This window comes from Scyliorhinus torazame, chromosome 1 (assembly GCF_047496885.1).
Source record: "Scyliorhinus torazame isolate Kashiwa2021f chromosome 1, sScyTor2.1, whole genome shotgun sequence".
Taxonomy (NCBI): domain Eukaryota; kingdom Metazoa; phylum Chordata; class Chondrichthyes; order Carcharhiniformes; family Scyliorhinidae; genus Scyliorhinus; species Scyliorhinus torazame.
Window position 1 is genome coordinate 376,882,971 of NC_092707.1, and position 25,020 is coordinate 376,907,990.

The window sequence follows — 25,020 nt, forward strand, 5'->3', positions numbered from 1 at the left end:
CTTGAAGACAGTGGACTGGTCCATATTTAAGGACACAGCGACCAATCTAAATGCGTATGCCACCACCGTCACAGACTTCATCAGCAAATGTGTGGACGACTGCGTGCCAAAGAAAGCACTATGTATGTTCCCCAACCAGAAACCATGGCTTAATCGGGAGATTGACTCCCTACTGAAGGACAGGTCTGATGCGTTCAAATCAGGCGACCCTAACCTATATAAGAAATCCAGGTATGACCTCCACCTCCATCCAGGATGCCAAGAGAGAATATCAGACCAAGCTAGAGTCACAGACTAGCATTACAGACACTCATCAGTTGTGGCAAGGCCTAAGCAACATAACGGGCTGCAAAGCGAAGCCAAGCAGTATCTCCAGCAGCAGCGGACCCTTCCCGATGAACTCAATGCATTCCATGCTCGGTTCGAGCAGGAAACCATCAATCCGCTGTCGACTGCCTCAGCAGCCCCGGACGCACTCATACCCACCGTCACAACTTCTGAAGTCACAAAGGCGTTCCTGAAAGTGAACCCTCGGAAAGCGACGGGTCCAGACAGGGGCCCTGGTCATGCACTCAGAGCCTGCGCGGACCAGCTGGCAGATGTGTTCGCGGACATCTTCAACCTGTCCCTACTCTGCTCCGAGGACCCCACCTGCTACAAGAAGACCACCATCATACCGGTGCCAAAGAATAACCAGGCAACGTGTCTCAATGACTATCATCTGGTGGCCCTGACTTCAATCGTAATGAAGTACTTCGAGAGGTTGGTCATGAAGCACATCAACTCCATACTCCCAGGATGCCTAGATCCACTGCAATTCGCATACTGGTCCACAGCAGACGCCATCCCCCTGGCCTTATGCTCATCCATGGAGCATCTCGACAACAAGGACTCCTACGTCAGACTCCTATTTATTTTTTATTTTAAAAAATATATATTTTATTACATTTTTCAAACAAACATTTTTCCGTTTTTACAACTCAAAAAGGGATTATACATTAACTGGTAAATAACATTCTTTTTTTTAAAGAATATTTTATTGAAAATTTTTGGTCAACCATCACAGTACATTGTGTATCCTTTACACAATAATATAACAGTATAAATAACAATGACCTGTTTTATAAACAAAGAATAAATAATATATAACAAAAACGAAAGCTAAAACTAAATGGCAACTGCCTTGTCTCAGATAAACACTCTCCAAAAATATGGTTTAACAATCCAATATACAATTATTTATAGCAACGACCTATACATATTATACATATATATTAATAACCCTGAGACTCCTTCTGGTTCCTCCCCCCCCCCCTCCCCCTGGGCTGCTGCTGCTGCCTTCTTCTTTTCCATTCCCTCTATCTTTCTGTGAGGTATTCGAAGAACGGTTGCCACCGCCTGGTTAACCCTTGAGCCGATCCCCTTAGGACGAACTTAATCCGTTCCAGCTTTATAAACCCTGCCATGTCATTTATCCAGGTCTCCACCCCCGGGGACTTGGCTTCCTTCCACAACAACAGTATCTTGCGCCGGGCTACTAGGGACGCAAAGGCCAAAACATCGGCCTCTCTCGCCTCCTGCACTCCCGGCTCTTGTGCAACCCCAAATAGAGCCAACCCCCAGCTTGGTTCGACCTGGACCCCCACTACTTTCGAAAGCACCTTTGTCACCCCCACCCAGAACCCCTGTAGTGCCGGACATGACCAGAACATGTGGGTGTGATTCGCTGGGCTTCTCGAGCATCTCGCACACCTATCCTCTACCCCAAAAAATTTACTGAGCCGTGCTCCAGTCATATGCGCCCTGTGTAACACCTTAAATTGAATCAGGCTTAGCCTGGCACACGAGGACGATGAGTTTACCCTACTTAGGGCATCCGCCCACAGCCCCTCCTCAATCTCCTCCCCCAGCTCTTCTTCCCATTTCCCTTTCAGCTCATCTACCATAATCTCCCCCTCGTCCCTCATTTCCCTATATATATCTGACACCTTACCGTCCCCCACCCATGTCTTTGAGATTACTCTGTCCTGCACCTCATGCGTCGGGAGCTGCGGGAATTCCCTCACCTGCTGCCTCGCAAAAGCCCTCAGTTGCATATACCGGAATGCATTCCCTTGGGGCAACCCATATTTCTCGGTCAGTGCTCCCAGACTTGCGAACTTCCCATCCACAAACAGATCTTTCAGTTGCGTTACTCCTGCTCTTTGCCATATTCCAAATCCCCCATCCATTCTCCCTGGGGCAAACCTATGGTTGTTTCTTATCGGGGACCCCACCAAGGCTCCCGTCTTTCCCCTATGCCGTCTCCACTGTCCCCAAATTTTCAAAGTCGCCACCACCACCGGGCTTGTGGTGTATTTCTTCGGTGAGAACGGCAATGGGGCCGTCACCATAGCTTGTAGGCTAGTCCCCCTACAGGACGCCCTCTCCAATCTCTTCCACGCCGCTCCCTCCTCTTGCCCCATCCACTTACTCACCATTGAGATATTGGCGGCCCAGTAGTACTCACTTAGGCTCGGTAGTGCCAGCCCCCCCCTATCCCTACTACGCTGTAAGAATCCCTTCCTCACTTCCACACAAAACTCATGATACTCTTTTCGATCCTTTTGAAAAAAGCCTTCGTGACCACCACCGGGAGGCACTGAAACACAAAGAGGAATCTCGGGAGGACTACCATTTTAACTGCCTGCACCCTCCCTGCCAGTGACAGGGATACCATGTCCCATCTCTTGAAGCCCTCCTCCATTTGTTCCACCAATCGCATTAAATTTAACCTATGCAATGTACCCCTTTTCTTGGCTATCTGGATCCCCAAGTAACGAAAGTCCCTTGTTACCTTCCTCAGCGGAAAGTCTTCTATTTCTCTGCTCTGCTCCCCTGGATGCACCACAAACAACTCACTTTTCCCCATGTTCAGTTTATATCCTGAGAATTCTCCAAACTCCCGAAGTGTCCGCATTATCTCTGGCATCCCCTCCGCCGGGTCCGCTACATATAACAACAAATCATCCGCATACAGAGATACCCGGTGTTCTTCTCCTCCTCTAAGTACTCCCCTCCACTTCTTGGAACCCCTCAATGCTATTGCCAGGGGCTCAATCGCCAGTGCAAACAGTAATGGGGACAGAGGGCATCCCTGCCTTGTCCCTCTATGGAGCCGAAAGTATGCAGATCCCCGTCCATTCGTGACCACACTCGCCACTGGGGCCCTATACAACAGCTGCACCCATCCAACATACTCATCTCCAAAACCAAATCTCCTCAGGACCTCCCACAAATAATCCCACTCCACTCTATCAAATGCTTTCTCGGCATCCATCGCCACCACTATCTCCGCTTCCCCCTCTGGTGGGGGCATCATCATTACCCCTAGCAGCCTCCGTATATTCGTATTCAGCTGTCTCCCCTTCACAAACCCAGTTTGGTCCTCATGGACCACCCTCGGGACACAATCCTCTATCCTCATTGCCATTACCTTGGCCAGAATCTTAGCGTCTACATTTAGGAGGGAAATAGGTCTATAGGACCCGCATTGCAGCGGGTCCTTTTCCTTCTTTAGGAGAAGCGATATCGTTGCCTCAGACATAGTCGGGGGCAGCTGTCCCCTTTCCTTTGCCTCATTAAAGGTCCTCATCAGTAGCGGGGCGAGCAAGTCCACATATTTCCTGTAAAATTCAACTGGGAATCCATCCGGTCCCGGAGCCTTCCCCGCCTGCATGCTCCTAATTCCTTTCACTACTTCCTCTATTTCAATCTGTGCTCCCAGTCCCACCCTTTCCTGCTCCTCCACCTTGGGAAATTCCAGCCGGTCCAGAAAGCCCATCATTCTCTCCCTCCCATCCGGGGGTTGAGCTTCGTATAATTTTTTATAAAATGCCTTGAACACTCCATTCACTCTCTCCGCTCCCCGCTCCATCTCTCCTTCCTCATCCCTCACTCCCCCTATTTCCCTCGCTGCTCCCCTTTTCCTCAATTGGTGGGCCAGCAACCTGCTCGCCTTCTCCCCATATTCGTACTGTACACCCTGTGCCTTCCTCCACTGTGCCTCTGCAGTACCCGTTGTCAGCAAGTCAAATTCTACGTGTAGCCTTTGCCTTTCCCTGTACAGTCCCTCCTCCGGTGCCTCCGCATATTGCCTGTCCACCCTCAGAAGTTCTTGCAGCAACCGCTCCCGTTCCCTACTCTCCTGCTTTCCTTTATGTGCCCTTATTGATATCAGCTCCCCTCTAACCACTGCCTTCAGCGCCTCCCAGACCACTCCCACCTGGACCTCCCCATTATCATTGAGTTCCAAGTACTTTTCAATGCACCCCCTCACCCTTAGACACACCCCCTCATCTGCCATTAGTCCCATGTCCATTCTCCAGGGTGGGCGCCCTTCTGTTTCCTCCCCTATCTCTAAGTCCACCCAATGTGGAGCGTGATCCGAAATGGCTATAGCCGTATACTCCGTTCCCCTCACCTTCGGGATCAACGCCCTTCCCAAAACAAAAAAGTCTATTCGCGAATAGACTTTGTGGACATAGGAGAAAAACGAAAACTCCTTACTCCTAGGTCTGCTAAATCTCCACGGGTCTACTCCTCCCATCTGCTCCATAAAATCTTTAAGCACCTTGGCTGCTGCCGGCCTCCTTCCAGTCCTGGACCTCGACCTGTCCAGCCCTGGTTCCAACACCGTATTGAAATCTCCCCCCATTACCAACTTTCCCACCTCTAGGTCCGGAATGCATCCTAGCATACGCCTCATAAAATTGGCATCATCCCAGTTCGGGGCACCGTGCGATGCCCCCTCCTTCCTGCTTCCCTATTCCCGCCATGATTATCATAGCGCGGGAACCGAGCCCGCGCTTCCCCCTTGGCCCCGCCCCCAATGGCCAACGCCCCATCTCTTCCACCTCCTTTCCTCCCCCCCACTACCTCCTGTGGAAGAGAGAAAAGTTACCACATCGCAGGATTAATAACATAAAACTCCTCTTTCCCCCCTTCTTCGCCCCCCATACTCGCCCCACCACTTTGTTTCAAACGTTCTTTTTTTTAATAACCCGCTCATTCCAATTTTTCTTCCACGATAAAAGTCCACGCCTCATCCGCCGTCTCAAAGTAGTGGTGCCTCCCTTGATATGTGACCCACAGTCTTGCCGGTTGCAGCATTCCGAATTTTATCTTCTTTTTGTGAAGCACCGCCTTGGCCCGATTAAAGCTCGCCCTCCTTCTCGCCACCTCCGCACTCCAGTCTTGGTATACGCGGATCACCGCGTTCTCCCACTTACTGCTCCGAGTTTTCTTTGCCCATCTAAGGACCATCTCTCTGTCCTTAAAACGGAGGAATCTCACCACTATGGCTCTAGGAATTTCTCCTGCTCTCGGTCCTCGCGCCATCACTCGGTATGCTCCCTCCACCTCCAGCGGACCCGCCGGGGCCTCCGCTCCCATTAACGAGTGCAGCATCATGCTCACATATGCCCCGACGTCCGCTCCCTCCGCACCTTCAGGAAGGCCAAGAATCCTTAGGTTGTTCCTCCTCGCGTTCTCCAGCGCCTCCAGCCTTTCCACACATCGTTTATGGTGTGCCTCGTGCATCTCCGTCTTCACCACCAGGCCCTGTATGTCGTCCTCATTCTCGGCAGCCTTTGCCTTCACGACCCGAAGCTCCCGCTCCTGGGTCTTTTGCTCCTCCTTTAGCCCTTCGATCGCCTGTAATATCGGGGCCAACAGCTCCTTCTCCATTTCCTTTTTGAGTTCTTCCACGCAGCGTTTCAAAAACTCGTGTTGTTCAGGGCCCCATATTAAACTGCCACCTTCCGACGCCATCTTGGTTTTTGCTTGCCTTCCTTGCCGCTGCTCTAAAGGATCCACCGCAATCCGGCCACCTTCCTCTCCTTTTTCCATCCGTATCCAGGGGGGATTCCCTTCTGGTTCACCGCACAGTACTTTTAGCCGTTAAAATTGCTGTTGGGGCTCTTATTAAGAGCCCAAAAGTCCGTTACACCGGGAGCTGCCGAAACGTGCGACCCAGCTGGTCATCGCCGCACCCGGAAGCGTAAATAACATTCTTTAAATAATATAGTGAACTAACAACAAAAACTAAAAAGAAAAACAAATAGCAAAAACACAGAATAGTGCTCCCCCCCCTTCCCCCCCCCTCCCTTTCCCCCTGGGTTGCTGCTGCTGTCATTTCTATCTTTTCCTTATCGTTCCGCGAGATAGTCAAGGAACGGTTGCCACCGCCTGGAGAACCCCTGAGCCGATCCTCTCAACGCAAATTTTATTTGTTCCAATCTTATGAACCCTGCCATGTCGTTTATCCAGGCCTCCACACCTGGGGGTTTCGCTTCCTTCCACATGAGTAGAATCCTACACCGGGCTACTAGGGACGCAAAGGCCAAAATATTGGCCTCTTTCGCCTCCTGCACTCCCGGCTCTTCTGCAACCCCAAATATAGCCAACCCCCAGCCTGGCTTGACCCGGACCTTCACCACCTTTGAGATTACCCTTGCCACGTCCCCCCAGAACTCATGCAGTGCCGGACACGACCAGAACATGTGTGTGTGGTTCGCCGAGCTTCCCGAGCACTTCCCACACTTGTCCTCCCCCCCGAAAAACCTGCTCAGTCTTGCTCCCGTCATATGTGCTCTATGTAGGACCTTAAATTGAATCAGGCTAAGCCTGGCACACAAGGACGAGGAATTTACCCTACTTAGGGCATCCACCCATAGCCCCTCCTCGATCTCTTCCCCCGCTCTTCTTCCCATTTTCCCTTCAGCTCCGCTATCATCGCCTCCCCCTCGTTCCTCATCTCCCGGTATATTTCGGACACTTTGCCCTATCCAACCCATGCCCCCGAAATCACTCTATCTTGGATCCCCTGCGTCGGGAGCTGTGGAAATTCCCTCACCTGTTGCCTCGCAAATGCCCTCACTTGTATATACCGGAAGGCGTTCCCCGGGGGCAACTTATATTTTTCTTCTAGCACTCCCAGACTTGCAAACGTCCCGTCTATAAACAGGTCTCTCAGCTTCCTAATTCCCGCTCGTTGCCAACACTGGAACCCTCCATCCATCCTCCCTGGGACAAACCTGTGGTTATTCCTTATCGGGGACCACACCGAGGCACCCGTCACTCCCCTGTGTCGCCTCCACTGCCCCCAGATCCTCAAGGTTGCTACCACCACTGGGTTTGTGGTGTACTTTTTCGGGGAGAACGGCAGCGGCGCCGTCACCAGCGCTTTTAGGCTCGTTCCCTTACAGGACGCCATCTCCAGCTTCTTCCACGCCACACCTTCCTCTTCCCTCATCCACTTACAGACCATCGACACATTGGCGGCCCAATAGTAGTCGCTCAAACTCGGCAGCGCCAGTCCCCCTCTGTCCCTACTGCGCTGCAGGAACCCCCTCTTTACTCTTGGGGTCTTTCCTGCCCACACAAAGCTCGTAATGCTCCTGTCAATTTTTCTTAAAAAAGGCCTTTGTGATCAGAATGGGGAGGCACTGGAACACGAAACGAAACCTCGGGAGAACCACCATTTTAACTGCCTGCACTCTGCCCGCCAGCGACAGCGGCACCATATCCCACCTCTTAAAGTCCTCCTCCATCTGCTCCACCAGTCGCGTCAGGTTAAGTCTATGCAGGGTTCCCCAGTTCCTGGCCACCTGGATCCCCAGGTATCGGAAGTTCCTTTCCACTTTCCTCAGCGGCAGAGCATCTATCCCCCTTCCCTGTTCCCCGGGGTGCATTACAAAAAGCTCGCTCTTCCCCATATTTAGTTTGTATCCCGAGAACTCTCCAAACTCCCTAGGTATCTGCATTACTTCTGGCATCCCCTCTACCAGGTCCGCAATGTATAGCAGTAGATCATCTGCGTAGAGTGACACTCGGTGGTCCTCTCCCCCTCTAAGCACCCCCTCCATTTCTGAGAATCCCTCAGCGCTATGGCCAGTGGTTCAATTACCAACGCGAACAGTAACGGGGACAGTGGACACCCTTGTCTTGTACCCCTATGTAGCCGAAAATACCCCGATCTTTGCCGGTTTGTGACTACGCTTGCCACCAGGGCCCCATATAAGAGTCTGACCCATCTAATAAACCCCTCACCGAACCCAAACCTCTTCACCACCTCCCACAGGTAGTCCCACTCCACCCTATCGAATGCCTTCTCTGCATCCATCGCCACCACTATCTCTGCCTCCCCCTCCGGTGGGGGTGTCATCATCACCCCCAGCAGCCTTCGTACATTAACATTCAGTTGTCTCCCCTTTACAAACCCTGTCTGGTCGTCATGCACCACGCCTGGGACGCAATCCTCTATCCTTGTCGCCATCACTTTTGCCAGCAGTTTGGCGTCTACATTTAGGAGTGAGATAGGCCTGTATGACCCGCATTGCAGCGGGTCTTTATCTTGTTTCAGGATTAGCGATATCGTCGCCTCCGACATTGTCGGGGGTAGCATCCCCCTTTCCTTAGCCTCATTAAAGGTTCTCGCCAAGAGCGGGGCCAACAGATCCATATACTTCCTGTAGAATTCACCCGGAAACCCGTCTGGTCCCGGGGCCTTCCCTGCCTGCATGTTCCCCAGTCCTTTAATCACCTCATCTACCTCGATTGGCGCCCCCAGACCTGCCACCTCCTGCCCCTTCACCTTCGGGAACCTTAGCTGGTCCAGAAAGTGTAACATTTTCTTTTCCCCCCGGGGGTTGGGACTTATATAGCCTCTCATAAAAGGTCTTGAACACCTCGTTCACTTTCCCTGCCCTCTGCTCCATATTTCCCGTTTCGTCCCTAACTCCCCCGATCTCTCTCGCCGCCATCCTCTTCCGAAGTTGGTGGGCCAACTGCCGGCTCGCCTTTTCCCCATACTCATATTGCATCCCCTGTGCCTTCCTCCACTGTGCCTCTGCCTTTCCCGTGGTCAGCAGGTCAAACTCCGTCTGTCGTCTTCGTCTTTCTCTGTATAGCCCTTCGTCTGGGGCCTCCGCATATTTTTTATCCACCCTCAAAATTTCCCCCACTAATCTCTCTCTTTCTTTGCCCTCTTGTTTCCCCTTGTGGGCTCTGATGGAGATCAGCTCTCCTCTAACCACCGCCTTCAGCGCTTCCCATACTACCCCCACCTGAACCTCCCCATCATCGTTGACCTCCAGGTATCGCTCAATACACCCCCTCACCCTTCCGCAGACCCCCTCGTCCACCAGTAGTCCCATATCTAGTCGCCAGAGTGGGCGCTGCTCCCTTTCCTCTCCTAGTTCCAAATCTACCCAATGCGGTGCGTGGTCTGAAACGGCTATGGCCGGGTACTCCTCCTGCCACTTTCGGGATCAGTGCCCTTCCCAAAACGAAAAAGTCTATCCGGGAGTATACCTTATGGACGTGGGAGAAGAAAGAGAACTCTTTAGCCATCGGCCTGGTGAATCTCCATGGATCCACTCCCCCCATTTGTTCCATAAATCCCTTAAGCACCTTGGCCGCTGCCGGCCTTCTCCCGGTCCTGGATCTGGACCGGTCTAGCCCTGGATCCAGCACTGTGTTAAAACCCATTACCAAATTTCCCACCTCCAGGTCCGGGATACGTCCCAGCATTCGCTTCATGAATCCCGCGTCATCCCAGTTCGGGGCATATACATTCACCAGCACAACCGCCTCTCCCTGCAGTCTGCCACTCGCCATCACATATCTGCCCCCACTGTCCACCACTATATTCTTAGCCTCGAATGATACACGTTTCCCCACCAATATTGTCACCCCACTGTTTTTCGCGTCCAACCCTGAGTGGAATACCTGTCCCACCCATCCTTTTCTTAGTCTAACCTGATCCGCCACCTTCAGGTGCGTCTCCTGGAGCATGACTACGTCCGCCTTCAGTCTCTTTAAGTGCGCAAACACCTGTGCCTTCTTAATCGGCCCGTTTAAGCCTCTCACATTCCATGTGATCAGCCGGATTGGGGGCCATTCACCCCCTCCCCCCCCCCTCGTCGACAAGCCACCCCCTTTTTTAGGCCATCTCCTCATCCAGATCCCACGCACCCGTCTGTCCCCCAGGCAGCGCCTTGCCGCCCCGATCACCTCATCTCTTACCAGCTCCCCCTTGCACTCAGCAGCAGCAACCCAGTTAATCCCCCCCCCCCCTTCCCCGCTAGATCCCCCTCTAGCTTGGTTACTCCCCCCATATTGCTTCCGGAAGTCAGCTAACTCTGGCTGACCTTGGCTTCCCTCGTTCACTCTTTGACCTCCCTGCGTGTGGGGTTCCCTTCCTTCCTGCGCCCGTTTTCCCGCTATAATTTCCATAGCGCGGGAAAATACCCGCGCTTTCCTCTTGGCCCCGCCTCCTATTGCGCAGTTCCCTCATTCCCCTTCCCTGGCCCTTTTTCCACCGGCGCCCACATTTCGTCGTGTCCCCCCCTTCGGGGGGAGAGAAATTCTCCGTCCAACATTGCTGTACAACAGCCCTCCCCTTTCCCCACTTTACATTCCTGTACCACCACCTCGCTGCTTCTCTCCAAACATCAAACTCTCAAATCTAGTCCAGTTTCTCTTCTTGGATGAATGTCCATGCCTCATCCGCCGTCTCGAAGTAGTGGTGCTTGCCCTGATGCGTGACCCACAATCGCACCGGCTGCAGCACCCCAAATTTTATTTTCTTCCTATGGAGCACCGCCTTGGCCCGGTTAAAGCTCGCCCTCCTTCTCGCCACCTCCGCACTCCAGTCCTGATACACACGTATCACCGCATTCTCCCTTTACTACTCCGTGCCTTCTTGGCCCAGCTCAGGACCATCTCTCTGTCCGTGGAGCGATGGAACTTCACCACTATTGCTCTTGGTGTTTCACCTGCCTTTGGTCTTCTCACGAGGACCCGGTACGCTCCCTCCACTTCCAGGGGGCCCGTTGGGGCCTCAGCTCCCATTAGCGTGTGGAACATCGTACTCACATAAGCCCCAACATCAGCTCCCTCTGCTCCTTCGGGGAGACCTAGAATCCGTAGGTTTTTCCTCCTCGAGCTGTTCTCCAGGGCTTCCAGCCTTTCTATGCACCTCTTGTGTAGTGCCTCGTGTGTCTCCGTTTTTACCACCAGGCCCTGTATCTCACCTTCATTCTCGGCTGCCTTTGCCTTCACTCCACGGAGCTCCATCGCCTGGACCTTTTGTGTTTCCTTCAGTCCCTCGATTGCCAGTAGCATCGGCGCCAGCACCTCTTTCTTGAGCTCCTCCACACATCGTCGGAGAAACTCCTGCTGGTCCGGGCCCCATACCATCTGGGCTCCATCCGCCGCCATCTTGCTTCTCCCTTTTCTTCTCTGCCGCTGCTCCAGAAGATCCTTCGCAATCTGGCCACTACCGCCGCTCCTTTCCATACACACTCCTTCCTTCGTCACCCCACACTGGGTTAGGTCGAAAAAAAATTCCGTTGGGGCTCCCGATAAGAGCCCAAAAGTCCGTTAGAACGGGAGCTGCCGAAACGTGCGGCTTAGCAGTGCATCACCGCAACCGGAAGTCCAGACTCCTATTTATTGATTACAGCTCCGCCTTCAACACCATAATCCCAACCAAACTCACATCAAAGCTCCAAAACCTAGGACTTGGCTCCTCACTCTGCAACTGGATCCTCGACTTTCTGACCCATAGGCCAAAATCAGTAAGAATAAACAACAACACTTCCTCCATGATAGTCCTCAATACCGGGGCCCCGCAAGGCTGCGTACTTAGCCCCCTACTATACTCCCTATACACATACGACTGCGTGACAAAATTTGGTCCCAACTCCATCTACAGGTTTGCTGACGACACAACCATAGTGGGTCAGAATACAGGAGGGAGATAGAAAACCTAATGGAGTGCAGCAGCATCAACAATCTATCCCTCAATGCCATCAAAACTAAAGAGCTGGTCATTGACTTCAGGAAGCAAAGTACTGTACACACCCCTAGCTGCATCAAGGGGGCCGAGGTGGAGATGGTTGACAGCTTCAAATTCCTAGATGTGCACATCATCAAAAATCTGTCCTGGTCCACCCACGTTGACGCTACCACAAAGAAAGCACAACAGCGCATATACTTCCTCAGGAAACTAAGGAAATTCGGAATGTTCACACTGACTCTTACCAACTTTTACAGGTGCACCATAGAAAGCATCCTATCAGGCTGCATCACAGCCTGGTATGGCAACTAATTGGCCCAAGACTGCAAGAAACTTTAGAGAGTCGTGAACACCGCCCAGTCCATCACACAAACCTGCCTCCCATCCGTTGACTCTATCTACGCCTCCCGCTGCCTTAGGAAAGCGGGCAGCAGAATCAAAGACCCCTCCCACCCAGCCTACTCACTCTTCCAACTTCTCCCATCGGGCAGGAGATACAAAAATCTGAGAACACACACAAACAGACTCAAAAACAGCTTCTTCCCCGCTGTTACCAGACTCCTAAAAAACCCTCTTATGGACTGACCTGGTTAACACTACATTCCTCTTTGCTCCACCCAATGCTATTGTCTAGGTATTTACATTGTGTACCTTATGTTGCCCTATTATGTATTTTCTTTTCATGTACTAAATGATTTTTTGAACTTTACGCAGAAAAATACTTTTCACTGTACCTCAGTACACGCGACAATAAACAAATCCAATCCATTTCCTGATTTCCTGCCTGCTTGCCATAGAACTTTGGGCAGGATTTACAGGCTGTTTTCTGCAGCCTTCAAGTCCAAGAGCAGAACTTGAAAATGGAGCTTCTGGCCCAGAGGCTGGGACACTACCTTGTGTGCCACGAGACCTCCACTTGGAGGCAAAGATGTAGGGCTGAACATTCTGGCTATCCCTGCCAGTGGGATCTTTCGGTCTCATCGATAGCAACCTCCCCACAGTGTCTTCCCGGCACCGGGGCCAGGAAAGAACATAAAACACCGCAGAAATCAGTGGGACTGGATGATTACACAGACAGCTACGGTGAACCGTCTCTGCCACCCAAGAACACTGCAGCAGGGGCAGAAAATCCCGCTCTTACTGTAATACCTCTGTTTGCCCAGCCATATAGGAAAGTAAGCTGCCAGAGAGCAGAAAGAGGATGCAAAGGGTTCTAGACCAGTTATATTAATTGGGCTGGAGAGTTTTAGCTATGAAAAGAGATTGGATAGACTGGGGTTGTTTTCCTTGAAGCAAAGGAGACTGAGGGGGGGACATGATTGAAATGTATAAAATTATAAAGGACATAGATAGAGTAGACAGGAAGAAACATTTCCCCTTGGTAGAGTGGTCAATAACCAGGGGGCATAGATTTAAGGTAAGTGGCAGGAGGTTTAGAGGGAATGTGAGGGGAAACCTTTTCACCCAGAGGGTGGCGGGAGTCTGGAACTCGCTGCCTGAAAGGGAGATGGAGGTAGAGACCCTCATAAGAAGTATTTAGGTGTGCCATGCCATGTGCAATGCCAAGGCATACAAGGCTTTCGGCCAAGTGCTGGAAAATGGAATTAGAATACTTAGGTGGTTGTTTTTGACCGGCTCAGAAGTGATAGGCTGAAGGGCCTCTGTGCTGTAAACCTCTATGACTGTAAGGTTGGTCGATGTAGTATAATGTGGAGAAGCGTGCACTTATGTACTTGAGTAGTAGAAGAATGGAAATGCAAGTTATTTTTAGCAGGTCAGAGACTAGTAAATGTTGGTATTCAGAAGGAATTGGGGGGTCTTGTGTACAACTCACAGAAATGTTAATATGTGTAGCCACCTAAAATGGCTGATTCCCGATTAGAATGGTCAAACCCCGATCTAAAATGGCGAACGGAAGAGGCTGATGGGAAAATCAGCCAACAGGACTCAAACGGACAGCTGCAGGTAAAACAGTGTATTCGCCTCTGGGGAAGTCAGCCCAGACCGATACCTGCAGCCATTAACATCACAACAACCCAGCCATCTACATAGCAAGCAGCCATCCCCGGGAACAATTGCTACATATTAGCAACACAAAGCCGATCCAGACCTTTCGGCGCCAGCAGTGGCTGGGACAAAGGAAGGTAGACGACCACCCCCCGATCAAGGAATCGCCCCATTATTGGAGCATATCGAACCAAGTGATTGGGACCAAGTCCAATCACTTGGAACCAGGTACGAGGTCCGCCCCGAGAGGCGGGAAACCCCTGGGGACTATAAGAATAGGGGCCAAGTTCAACTCGACGCTTCTTTTCCTGCTCGCAAGCTTCGAGACCCTTCGACAAAGAAAACCGTAAGTGTTACTCCAGCGATCGCGACCAGATAGGCGCTCCTGACTATCGACTTGTACCAGCCTTTGAAACCCGCAGGCTCAGAACCAATTCGAAAGGCCATTCATTTCCCTGACCTGGTGGGCCATTTCCAAAGTTAAGTATTGGCCTTTAGTGGTAGGTAGTAGTCTAGAAGTAGGATTATTGTATAAGTATTAATTGCTGTATATAATAAATGAGCGTTGATTTAACTCTTACTAAGCGGTGTGTTGCATTATTAATCATTACTTGGACTTGAACCACGTGGCGGTATCAGAAAGATACCTGGCGACTCATGAGCAAAGGTGACAGAATAAGAATAAAGTCAACGAAGGCTAAAACGAGCAACATATGCAAGTTACAATGTTAACATGTAGTCGGAGTGTCATGACTATGGCTTTTCACAGTAACTTCATTCCAGTGTTAATGTAAGCCTACTTGTGACAATAAAGAGTATTAAAAAAATAAAAAATAAATTTGTTAGTCTTATTTGAGCCCCGACTTTCATCCTGCCTTGGATTGAGGTTGTGGCTATATTGTAAATGCTGCCTGGCCAATCAGCTTGCCCACCAACTGTAAGGGTAGACAGGCATTGTAAAAACCCAGTCATCTGCTGTCTCATTCATTTTATTTGACTTCTTGATTGTCAGCAGGCATGTTTCTGACTCACACCCACGCCCACTGACCAAAATCCTGCGTGAGGGGGTGATAACCTCGGGGCAGGCGCCCAACGTCTTCTCGCGCGATTGTACATGTTTCCGGGTCATGGGGCAGCACAGTGGCACAGTGGTTAGCACTACTGCCTCACAGTGCTGAGGTCCCTGGGTCACTGTCCATGTGTTTGCGTGGGTTTCGCCCCACAACCCCCCAAAGATGTGCAGGGTAGGTGGATTGACCATGCGAAATTGCCCCTTAATTGGAAAAAATGAATTGGGTACTCTAAATTTGTTTTAAAAAATGTTTCCGGGTCAGGTACGCACTCGCCCGAGTAATACAACATTCTGGCCCAAGAGACAAAGAATTCATGGAGGGTAGGGAGGGAGAGAAGGCGGCATGAAGGATTTAAACACTTTAATCTTTTAAGTCTTAAAACATTTAAATTTGGGGCTACAAAGTATCAGGAATCAATATAGTGAGAGAGACTTGGCACAGGAGAGAGAGAATATTGGGGCACAGTCTTATTGAGCTGAAGTTTATGGGAGGTGGAGGACGGGAGGCTAGCCAGGAGAGCAGCAGATTAGAAACTAAAGTTGACAATGAGATTTTCAGCAGCAGATGGATTGCTGTGGGGGATGGAGGCAGACAATCTCATGAAGATCAAAGTCTTTGGGGTGGAAGCTGAATACGGTACCAAATAGGGTGCCATGAACTGTTTGGTTTAGTCTAAGAGAAAATAACCAGGAAAGGGAAGGAATCTCAATTTTTAACTGGCTCATCCAAGACACAGATGCCAGGCAAGCAGCATGAGGAAGATGAAGGACCAAGAATCTAAGTAATTGTTGAACAAATTGATTCTAGTTCATAGGAAAATCTGTAAACTTTGTCATTGATGTCACTATGCATTGTCGTTATTTGATACTTTTTGGGTCACTGCTGAAGAATTCTAAGAAAGAACAGATACCCTGGTCACAATAGATCACACTCAGTTCCTGCTGAAACTGGGAGAATGAATGGTATTGCACACTGTTTATATGACAAAGATAATTGCAGAAGTAGAAGAATAACCAGTTTTTAATCATGAATGTACATTTTAACAAGATGTGCTGCTTTGTTTCCCTTTGTGAAATATTTCCGAAAGAAAAGAAAAAAAACTTGCATTTACGTAGAGCTGCATTGTGCCTTCAAGGCATCCCCAAACCCTTCAGTGCCATTGGATTCATTCTCAAATTTGGTTTCAAATGTTATGGAGATGAAAACAGCACTCCAATTGAACAAGTCAAGGCTCCACAAATGACACATCAGATCAAACTGTTCTTAGAACATAGAACAGTACAGCACAGTACAGGCCCTTCGGCCCACGATGTTGTGCCGACTTTTTATCGTAATATAAGATCAACCTTTTTTTAAAAAATAATTTTTTATTAAGGTTTTCATAAAATATCAATAACAAAATGAAAAAAGAACCCAACAGGGTTAAGTACAAAACACAGTCTAGAAAAGCAACCCTCCATACCCCCATGCCCCCTGTACATAGATAATAAATTAATATGAACACCCCGACTTAACGCAACAGGTATATACACCCCCTCAGACCCTTCAGTGTAAATAAAAAAAACAAAAATAAAGTAAACCCACCCCCCCCCGCCGAGTTGCTGCTGCCATTGACCAATGTCTACTGTTCTGCCAGGAAGTCTAAGAACGGTTGCCACCGCCTAATGAACCCTTGTACCGACCCTCTCAACGCGAATTTCACCCTCCAATTTAATGAACCCCGCCATATCGCTGATCCAGGATTCCACGCTTGGGGGCCTCGCATCTTTCCATTGAAGAAGAATCCTTTGCCGGGCTACCAGGGACGCAAAGGCCAGAATACCGGCCTCTTTCGCCTCCTGCACTCCCGGCTCCTCTGCCACCCCAAATATTGCGAGCCCCCAGCCTGGTTTGACCCTGGATCCTACCACCCTCGACACCGTCCTTGCTACGCCCTTCCAAAATTCCTCCAGCGCTGGGCACGCCCAGAACATATGGGGGTAATTTGCTGGGCTCCCTGAGCCCCGAGAGCACCCTGTCCTGTACTGTGTGTGGCAGTAGCCGCGGGAATTCCACCACCTGCAGTCTGGCAAATGCCCTTACCTGTAAGTACCTGAAGGTGTTCCCCGGGGGGAGCCCGTACTTCTCCTCCAGCTCACCCAGGCTCGCGAACTTCCCGTCCACAAACAGATCCCCCAACTTTCGTTTCCCTGCCCTGTGCCACCCCGAAAACCCTCCATCTGTTCTCCCTGGGGTGAACTGGTGGTTCCCCCGTAATGGGGTCCACGCCGAGGCCCCAACTTCCCCCCTATGCCGCCTCCACTGCCCCCATATTTTGAGGGCAGCCGACACCTCCGGGCTCGTGGTATACCTCCTTGGAGGGAGCGGCAGCGGCGCCGTTGCCAGCACCCCCAGACTCGTACCCACACACGATGCCGCCTCCAGCCTCTTCCATGCAGCCCCCTCCCCCTCCATCACCCACTTGTGCACCATCGTCGCATTGGCGGCCCAGTAGTACCCACAGAGGTTGGGCAGCACCAGTCCCCCCCTATCTCTACTCCGCTCCAGGAGCACCCTTCTCACCCTCGGATTCCCTCGCGCCCACACAGACCCCATTATACTCCTGTTAACCCGCCTAAAAAAAGCCTTCGGGATAAACACGGGGAGGCACTGGAACAGGAACAAAAACCTTGGGAGCACCGTCAATTTGATTGACTGCACCCTACCAGCCAAGGACAGCGGCAACACGTCCCACCTCTTGAACGCCTCCTCCATTTGCTCCACCAGCCATGTAAAATTAAGCCTATGCAGATCCCCCCAGCTCCTGGCCACCTGGACCCCCAAATACCTGAAGCTCCTCTCCGCCCTTTTTAGTGGGAGCTCGCCAATCCCCCTCTCCTGGTCCCCTGGGTGAACCACGAACAGCTCGCTCTTCCCCATGTTGAACTTGTACCCAGAAAAGTCCCCGAATTCCCTAAGAATCCTCATTACCTCCGGCATTCGTCCCACCGGGTCCGCCACATACAGCAGCAGGTCGTTCGCATAGAGCGACACCCAATGCTCTTCCCCCCTCCAGTTCCTTGACTCCCTCAGTGGCATAGCTAGGGATTCAATCGCCAGTGCGAAGAGCAGGGGGGGGACAGGGGACACCCCTGTCTCGTCCCTCGGTGCAACCGAAAGTACTCGGACCTCCTTCTGTTTGTGGCCACACTCGCCATCGGGACCTCATACAACAACCTAACCCACCTGACAAACTCCTCCCCAAACCCGAACCTCTTCAGCACCTCCCACAGGTACCCCCACTCTACCCAATCGAAAGTTTTCTCAGCGTCCATCGCCATCACTATCTCCGCCTCCCCCTCCCTTGCCGCCATCATGATAACGTTCAAGAGCCTCCGCACATTCGCGTTCAACTGCCTCCCCTTCACAAACCCCGTCTGGTCTTCATGGATGATCAGCGGCACACAATCCTCAATCCTCGTGGCTAAGACCTTCGCCAGCACCTTGGCATCTACATTTAGCAAGGAAATCGGTCTGGAAGACCCACATTGCAGGGGTTCCTTGTCCCGCTTCAGGATCAAGGAGATCAGTGCCCGGGACACCGTCGGGGGCAAGGCCCCACACTCCCTTGCCTCATTGAAGGTCCTGACTAGCAACGGGCCCAACAGGTCCATATATTTTTTATAGAATTCGACCGGGAAACCGTCCGGCCCCAGTGCCTTCCCCGCCTGCATGCTTCCTATCCCTTTGGTCAGCTCCTCCAGCCCAATCGGGGCCCCCAATCCCGCCACCAGTCCCTCTTCCACCTTTGGAAACCTAAACTGGTCCAGGAAGCGGCCCATCCCTCCCTCCTCCCGTGGGGGCTCGGATCGGTACAATTCCTCGTAAAAGTCCCTGAAGACCCCAATGATGCCAACTCCACTCCGCACCACACACCCTCCCCTGTCCTTAACTCCCCTGATCTCCCTAACTGCGTCCCGCTTCCGAAGCTGATGCGCCAGCTTCCGGCTTGCCTTTTCCCCATACTCGTAGACCGCCCCCTGTGCCTTCCTCCATTGCACCTCCGCCTTCCTGGTGGTCACCAGGTCGAATTCGGCCTGGAGGCTGCGCCTCTTCCTCAACAATCCTTCCTCGGGCACCTCCGCATACCTCCTGTCTACCCTCACCATCTCCCCCACCAGCCTCTCCCTCTCCTCCCGCTCCCTCCGCTCCTTATGGGCCCTAATAGAGATCAGCTCTCCCCTCGCCACCGCCTTCAGCGCCTCCCATACCATCCCCACTCGGACCTCCCCGTTGTCGTTGGTCTCCAAGTACCTCTCTATACTTCCTCGGACCCGCTCGCTCACCTCCTCGTCCGCCAACAGCCCCACCTCCAAGCGCCACAGCGGGCGCTGGTCCCTCTCCTCCCTCATGTCCAAGTCCACCCAATGCGGGGCGTGGTCCGAAATGGCTATTGCCGAATACTCGGTATCCTCTACTCTTGCTATCAGCACCCTACTCAAAATGAAAAAGTCGATTCGGGAATAAGCCTTATGGACAACTGAGAAGAGTGAAAATTCCCTAGCCCCCGGCCTTGCAAATCTCCAAGGGTCCACCCCTCCCATCTGGTCCAAAAACCCCCTCAGCACTCTCGCCGCCGCCGGCTTCCTACCCGTCCAAGACCTGGAGCGATCCAGTGCCGGATCCAGCCCCGTGTTAAAGTCTCCCCCCAATATCAGGCCCCCCACTTCAAAGTCTGGGATCCGACCCAACATACGCTGCATAAAACCCGCATCGTCCCAGTTCGGGGCATACACATTGACCAGTACCACCCTCTCTCCCTGCAACTTACCACTTACCATTACGTACCTACCGCCATTATCTGCCACAATGCTCGACGCCTCGAATTACACCTTCTTTCCCACCAAGATCGCCACCCCTCGATTTTTGGCATCCAACCCCGAGTGAAACACCTGACCGACCCACCCTTTCCTCAATCTTACCTGGTCTGCCACTTTCAGGTGTGTCTCCTGGAGCATAACCACATCCGCCTTGAGCCCCTTCAGGTACGCGAAAACGTGGGCCCACTTAACCAGTCCATTCAGTCCCCTTACATGAAATGAAATTAAATAAAAATCGCTTATTGTCACAAGTAGGCTTCAAATGAAGTTACTGTGAAAAGCCCCTAGTCGCCACATTCCGGCGTCTGTTCGGGGAGGCTGTTATGGGAATCGAACCGTGCTGCTGGCCTGCCTTGGTCTGCTTTCAAAGCCAGCGATTTAGCCCTGTGCTAAACAGCCCCTAGGTTATCAGCCGGATCAGGGGGCTACCCGCCCCCCTCCCCCGCCGACTAGCCATGTCCCCTCCTCGGCCAGCCACGCGCCCGCACCCCACACCCGGCCCGTTCCCCACAGCGGCATACCACCGTCTCGACCCCCCCACTCGGTCCAGCTCCCCCTTGACCATAGCAGCAGCAGCAACTCGATCCCCCCCGCCCCGGCTAGGACCCATCCTAGCTGATTTACTCACCCCATTGCACTTCCGCAAGTCAGCTGACCCCGGCCACTCCCGCCTCTCCTTCGACTCCTCCCATTGCGTGACATACCCTCCTCTCCCGTTCCCCATCCATAGGCTCTCTCCCTCCCCCTTCCATTTTAAGCGCGGAAACAACCCTCGCTTCCCCGCCACGGCCCCGCCCCCTCCAGTCTTCAGCGCGGGAAATCTACCCGCGCTTTCCACCTACCAGGCCCCGCCACCTCTGATGCAGCTCCTTTTACAGGCCCGGTCCCCTCACCCCTGACTCGGGCTTCCCCCTCCCCCGCGGGGACCCATCTCACCACCGTCCACCACCCCTGTTTCGTTTACCTATCCCCCTCCAAGAGCCCCCCCGACCAACCCAACCAAAACAGTGCCCAACCCACCCCAACCACCCTCACCGACCCGAAAGAGAAAAACACAGAGAAAAAGAAACCAGGAGCAAAGCAAAGGCCCCCCCTCAAAAAAAATAAAAATAACTTATCAATTGCAGTCCCCAATCGCCCATCCCAACCCTCAATCTGTGTCCAACTTCTCGGCCTGAACAAAGGCCCACGCCTCCTCCGGAGACTCAAAATAATGGTGCCGGTCCTTGTAGGTAACCCACAGCCGCGCCGGCTGCAACATGTCAAACTTCACCCCCTTCCTGTGCAGCGCCGCCTTCGCTCGATTGTACCCGCCCTCCTCTTCGCCACCTTCGCACTCCAGTCCTAGTATATTCGAACCTCCGCGTTCTCCCACCTGCTGCTCCTCTCCTTCTTGGCCCACCTGAGCACACACTCCCAATCGACGAACCGATGGAACCTCACCAGCACCGCCCGCGGAGGCTCGTTAGCCTTGGGCCTCCTCGCCAGCACTCTATGGGCCCCTTCCAGCTCCAGGGGCCCCTGGAAGGACCCCGCTCCCATCAGCGAGTTCAACACGGTGACCACATAGGCCCCCACGTCCGGCCCCTCCAGCCCCTCCGGGAGGCCCAGAATCCGCAGATTCTTCCACCTCGACCGATTCTCCATCTCCTCGAACCGCTCCTGCCATTTCTTATGGAGCGCCTCGTGCACCTCCACCTTTACCACCAGGCCTAAGATCTCGTCCTCGTTGTCGGAGATCTTTTGTCGAGCCTCACGGATCGCCATCCCCTGGACCGTCTGTGTCTCCAGCAGTTTATCAATTGAAGCCTTCATCGGCTCTAGCAGGTCCGCTTTAATCTCTCTGAAGCAGCGTTGGATACCCTCCTGCTGCTCCTCCGCCCACTGCATCCACGCTGCCTGGTCTCCGCCCGCCGCCATTTTATTCTTCTTCCCTCGCACCTTCTTCGGGTCCACCACCACCTTTTTAGTCACCCGCTCCTAGTAGAAGCCATATACTATCGGGGAGCTGTTATAAACTCCTTCCTACACTGGGAAACGTCGAAAAAGTGCTGTTGGGGGCCCTCAAAAGAGCCCAAATGTCTGTTTTTGAGGAAGCCGCCGAATGTGCGACTCTGCTCCGCATAGCCGCAACCGGAAGTCATATAAGATCAACCTAACCTCCACCCCTTCAATTTATTGCTGTCCAAGTGCCTGTCCAAGAGACGCTTAAATGCCCCTAATGACTCTGAATCCACCACCTCTGCTGGCAGTGCATTCCACACACCCACCACTCTCGGTGTAACGAACCAAATTCTGTCATCTCCCTGATACCTTCTTCCAATCACCTTAAAATTATGTCCCCTCGTGACAGCCATTTCCGCCCTGGGGAAAAGTCTCTGGCGATCCACTCTATCCTTGCCTCTTATCACCTTGTACACCTCTATCAAGTCACCTCTCTTCCTCCTTCGCTCCAGTGAGAAAAGCCCTAGCTCCCTCAACCTTTCTTCATAAGACAGGCCCTCCAGTCCAGGCAGCATCCTGGTAAATCTCCTTTGCACCCTCTCCAAAGCATCCACATCCTTCCTATAATGAGGAGACCAGAACTGGACACAATATTCCAAGTGTGGTCTAACCAGGATTTTATAAAGCTGCAGCAAAACCTCGCAGCCCTTAAACTAAATCCCCCTGTTAATGAAAGCCAACACACCATACGCCTTCTTAACAACCCTATCAACCTGGGTGGCAACTTTGAGGGATCTATGTACATGGACCCCAAGATCCTCTGATACTCCACACTTCTAAGAATCCTGCCTTTAACCCTGTATTCAGCATTCAAATTCAACCATCCAAAATGAATCACTTCACATTTATCTAGGTTGAACTCCATCTGCCAGAACAGATCCCTGCGAGACACCACTGGTCACCGACCTCCAGGGGGAATACTTTCCATCCATTACCACTTGCTGTCTTCTTTCGGCCAGCCAATTCTGTATCCAGACAGCCAAATTTCCCTGTGTCCCATGCTCCCTAACTTTCTGAATGAGCCTACCACGGGGAACCTTGTCAAATGCCTTACTGAAATCCATATACACCATATCCACTGCCCGACCTTCATCAATGTGTCTTGTCACATCCTCAAAGAACTCAATGAGGCTTGTGAGGCATGACCTGCCCCTCACAAAGCCATGCTGACTATCTTTAATCAAACTATGTTTTTCTAAATAATCATAAATCCTATCTCTCAGAAACCTTTCCAATATTTTGCTCACCACAGACGTAATGCCCAGGGATTTCCCTATTTCCTTTCTTGAACAGAGGAATTACATTCGCCTCCCTCCAATTATCCGGTACTACTCCAGTGGAGAGTGAGGACGCAAAGATCATCGCCAACGGCGCAGCAATCTCCTCCCTCGCTTCCCGTAGTAACCTTGGGTATACCCTGTCAGGCCCAGGGGACTTATCTATCCTGATGCTTTTCAAAATTTACAGCACATCCTCCTTCTTAATATCAACCTGTTTGAGTCTATTAACCTGGTTCACGCTGTTCTCATGAGCAACAAGGTCCCTCTCTCTAGTAAATACTTAATTAAAATATTCAATTAAGGCCTCAACTATCTCCTCAGACTCTAGGCACAAGTTCCCTCCACTATCCCTGATCGGCCCTACTCTCACTCTGACCATTCTCTTATTTCTCACATAAGTGTAGCATGCCTTGGAGTTTTCCCTAATCCTTCCCGCCAAGGCTTTTTCATGCCCCCTTCTAGCTCTCCTAAGTCCATTTTTGAGTTCCTGCCTGGCTACCTTGTAACCCTCTAGAGCCGTGCCAGATCCTTGCTTCCTCAACCTTACGTAACCTTCCTTCAGATCCTTGCTTCCTCAACCTTACGTAAGCTTCCTTCTTCCTCTTGACTAGAAGCTCCACTTCTCTTGTCATCCAAGGCTCTTTCACCTTACCATTCCTTCCTCGTCTCAGTGGGACAAAACTATCCAGCACTCACAGCAAATGCTCCTTAAACAACCCCCGCATTACTGTTGTGGATTTCCCTAAGAACAACTGTTCCCACTTTCTGCTCCTCAGCTCCTGTCTAATAGTAGTATAATTTCCCCTCCCCAATTAAATACATAATAATAATCTTACCATACTGTCTGTTCCTATCCCTCTCCATGACTATGGTAAAGGTCAAGGAGTTGTGGTCACTGTTACCAAAATGCTCTCCCACCGAGACATCTGGCACCTGGCCTGGTTCGTTACCGAGCACCAAGTCCAATATGGCCTCACCCCTAGTCGGCCTATCTACATATTGAGGCAGAAATCCTTCCAGTACACACCTGACAAAATCTGCTCCATCCAAACCATTTGCAGTAAGGAGGTTCCAGTCAATATTAGGGAAGTTGAAGTCACCCATGACAACAACTCTGTTACTTCTGCACCTTTCCAAGATCTGCCGCCCAATCTGTTCCTCTATCTCCCTGCTGCTATTGGGGGGTCTATAGAAAACTTCCAATAAAGTGACTGCTCTTTTCTTGTTTCTGACTTCCACCCATACTGACTCAGAAGACAAACCCTCCTCGACTACCTCCTTTTCTGCAGCTCTGATGCACTCCCTAATTAACAGTGCCACTCCCCCTCCCCTTTTACCTCCCTCCCTATTCTTCTCAAAACAGCTAAACCCCGGAACATCTAACAATCATTCCTGCTCCTGTGAAATCCATGTCTCCGTAATGGCCACAACATCGTAGTTCCAAGTACTCATCCATGTTCTAAGTTGATCTCCCTTATTCCTGACACTCCTTGCATTGAAACAGACACACTTTAACCCATTCCACTGAGTGCAACTTTGCCCTATCACCTGTCTATCCTTCCTCTCAGACTCGCTGCATACTATTTCTGCCTGTTCAACAGCTACCCTATCCTCTGATATATTGTTCTGGTTCCCATCCCCCTGCCAAATTAGTTTAAACCCTCTCGAAGAGCTCTCGCAAACCTCCCACCCAGGATATTGGTGCCCTTCCTGTTTAGGTGCAACCCGTCCTTCATGTACAGGTCCCACCTTCCCCAGAACATATCCACATATCTGAAGCCTTCCCTCCTGCACCAGCCCTGTAGCCACGTGTTCAGCTGCACCCACTCTCTGTTCCTTGTCTCACTTGCACGTGGCACCGGTAGCAATCCTGAGATCACTACTCTGCTTGTCCTGCTCTTTAGCTTCCAACCTAACTCCCTAAAATCACTTTTTAGATCCTCATCCCTTTT

General features: G+C 51.7%; 1 protein-coding gene across 1 annotated transcript in view; it reads right to left on the minus strand.

The window, feature by feature from the left end:
• Positions 1-25,020, minus strand: part of LOC140426703 (glutaminyl-peptide cyclotransferase-like) — a 100,915-nt gene that overhangs the window by 74,906 nt on the left and 989 nt on the right. The window lies entirely within an intron of this gene.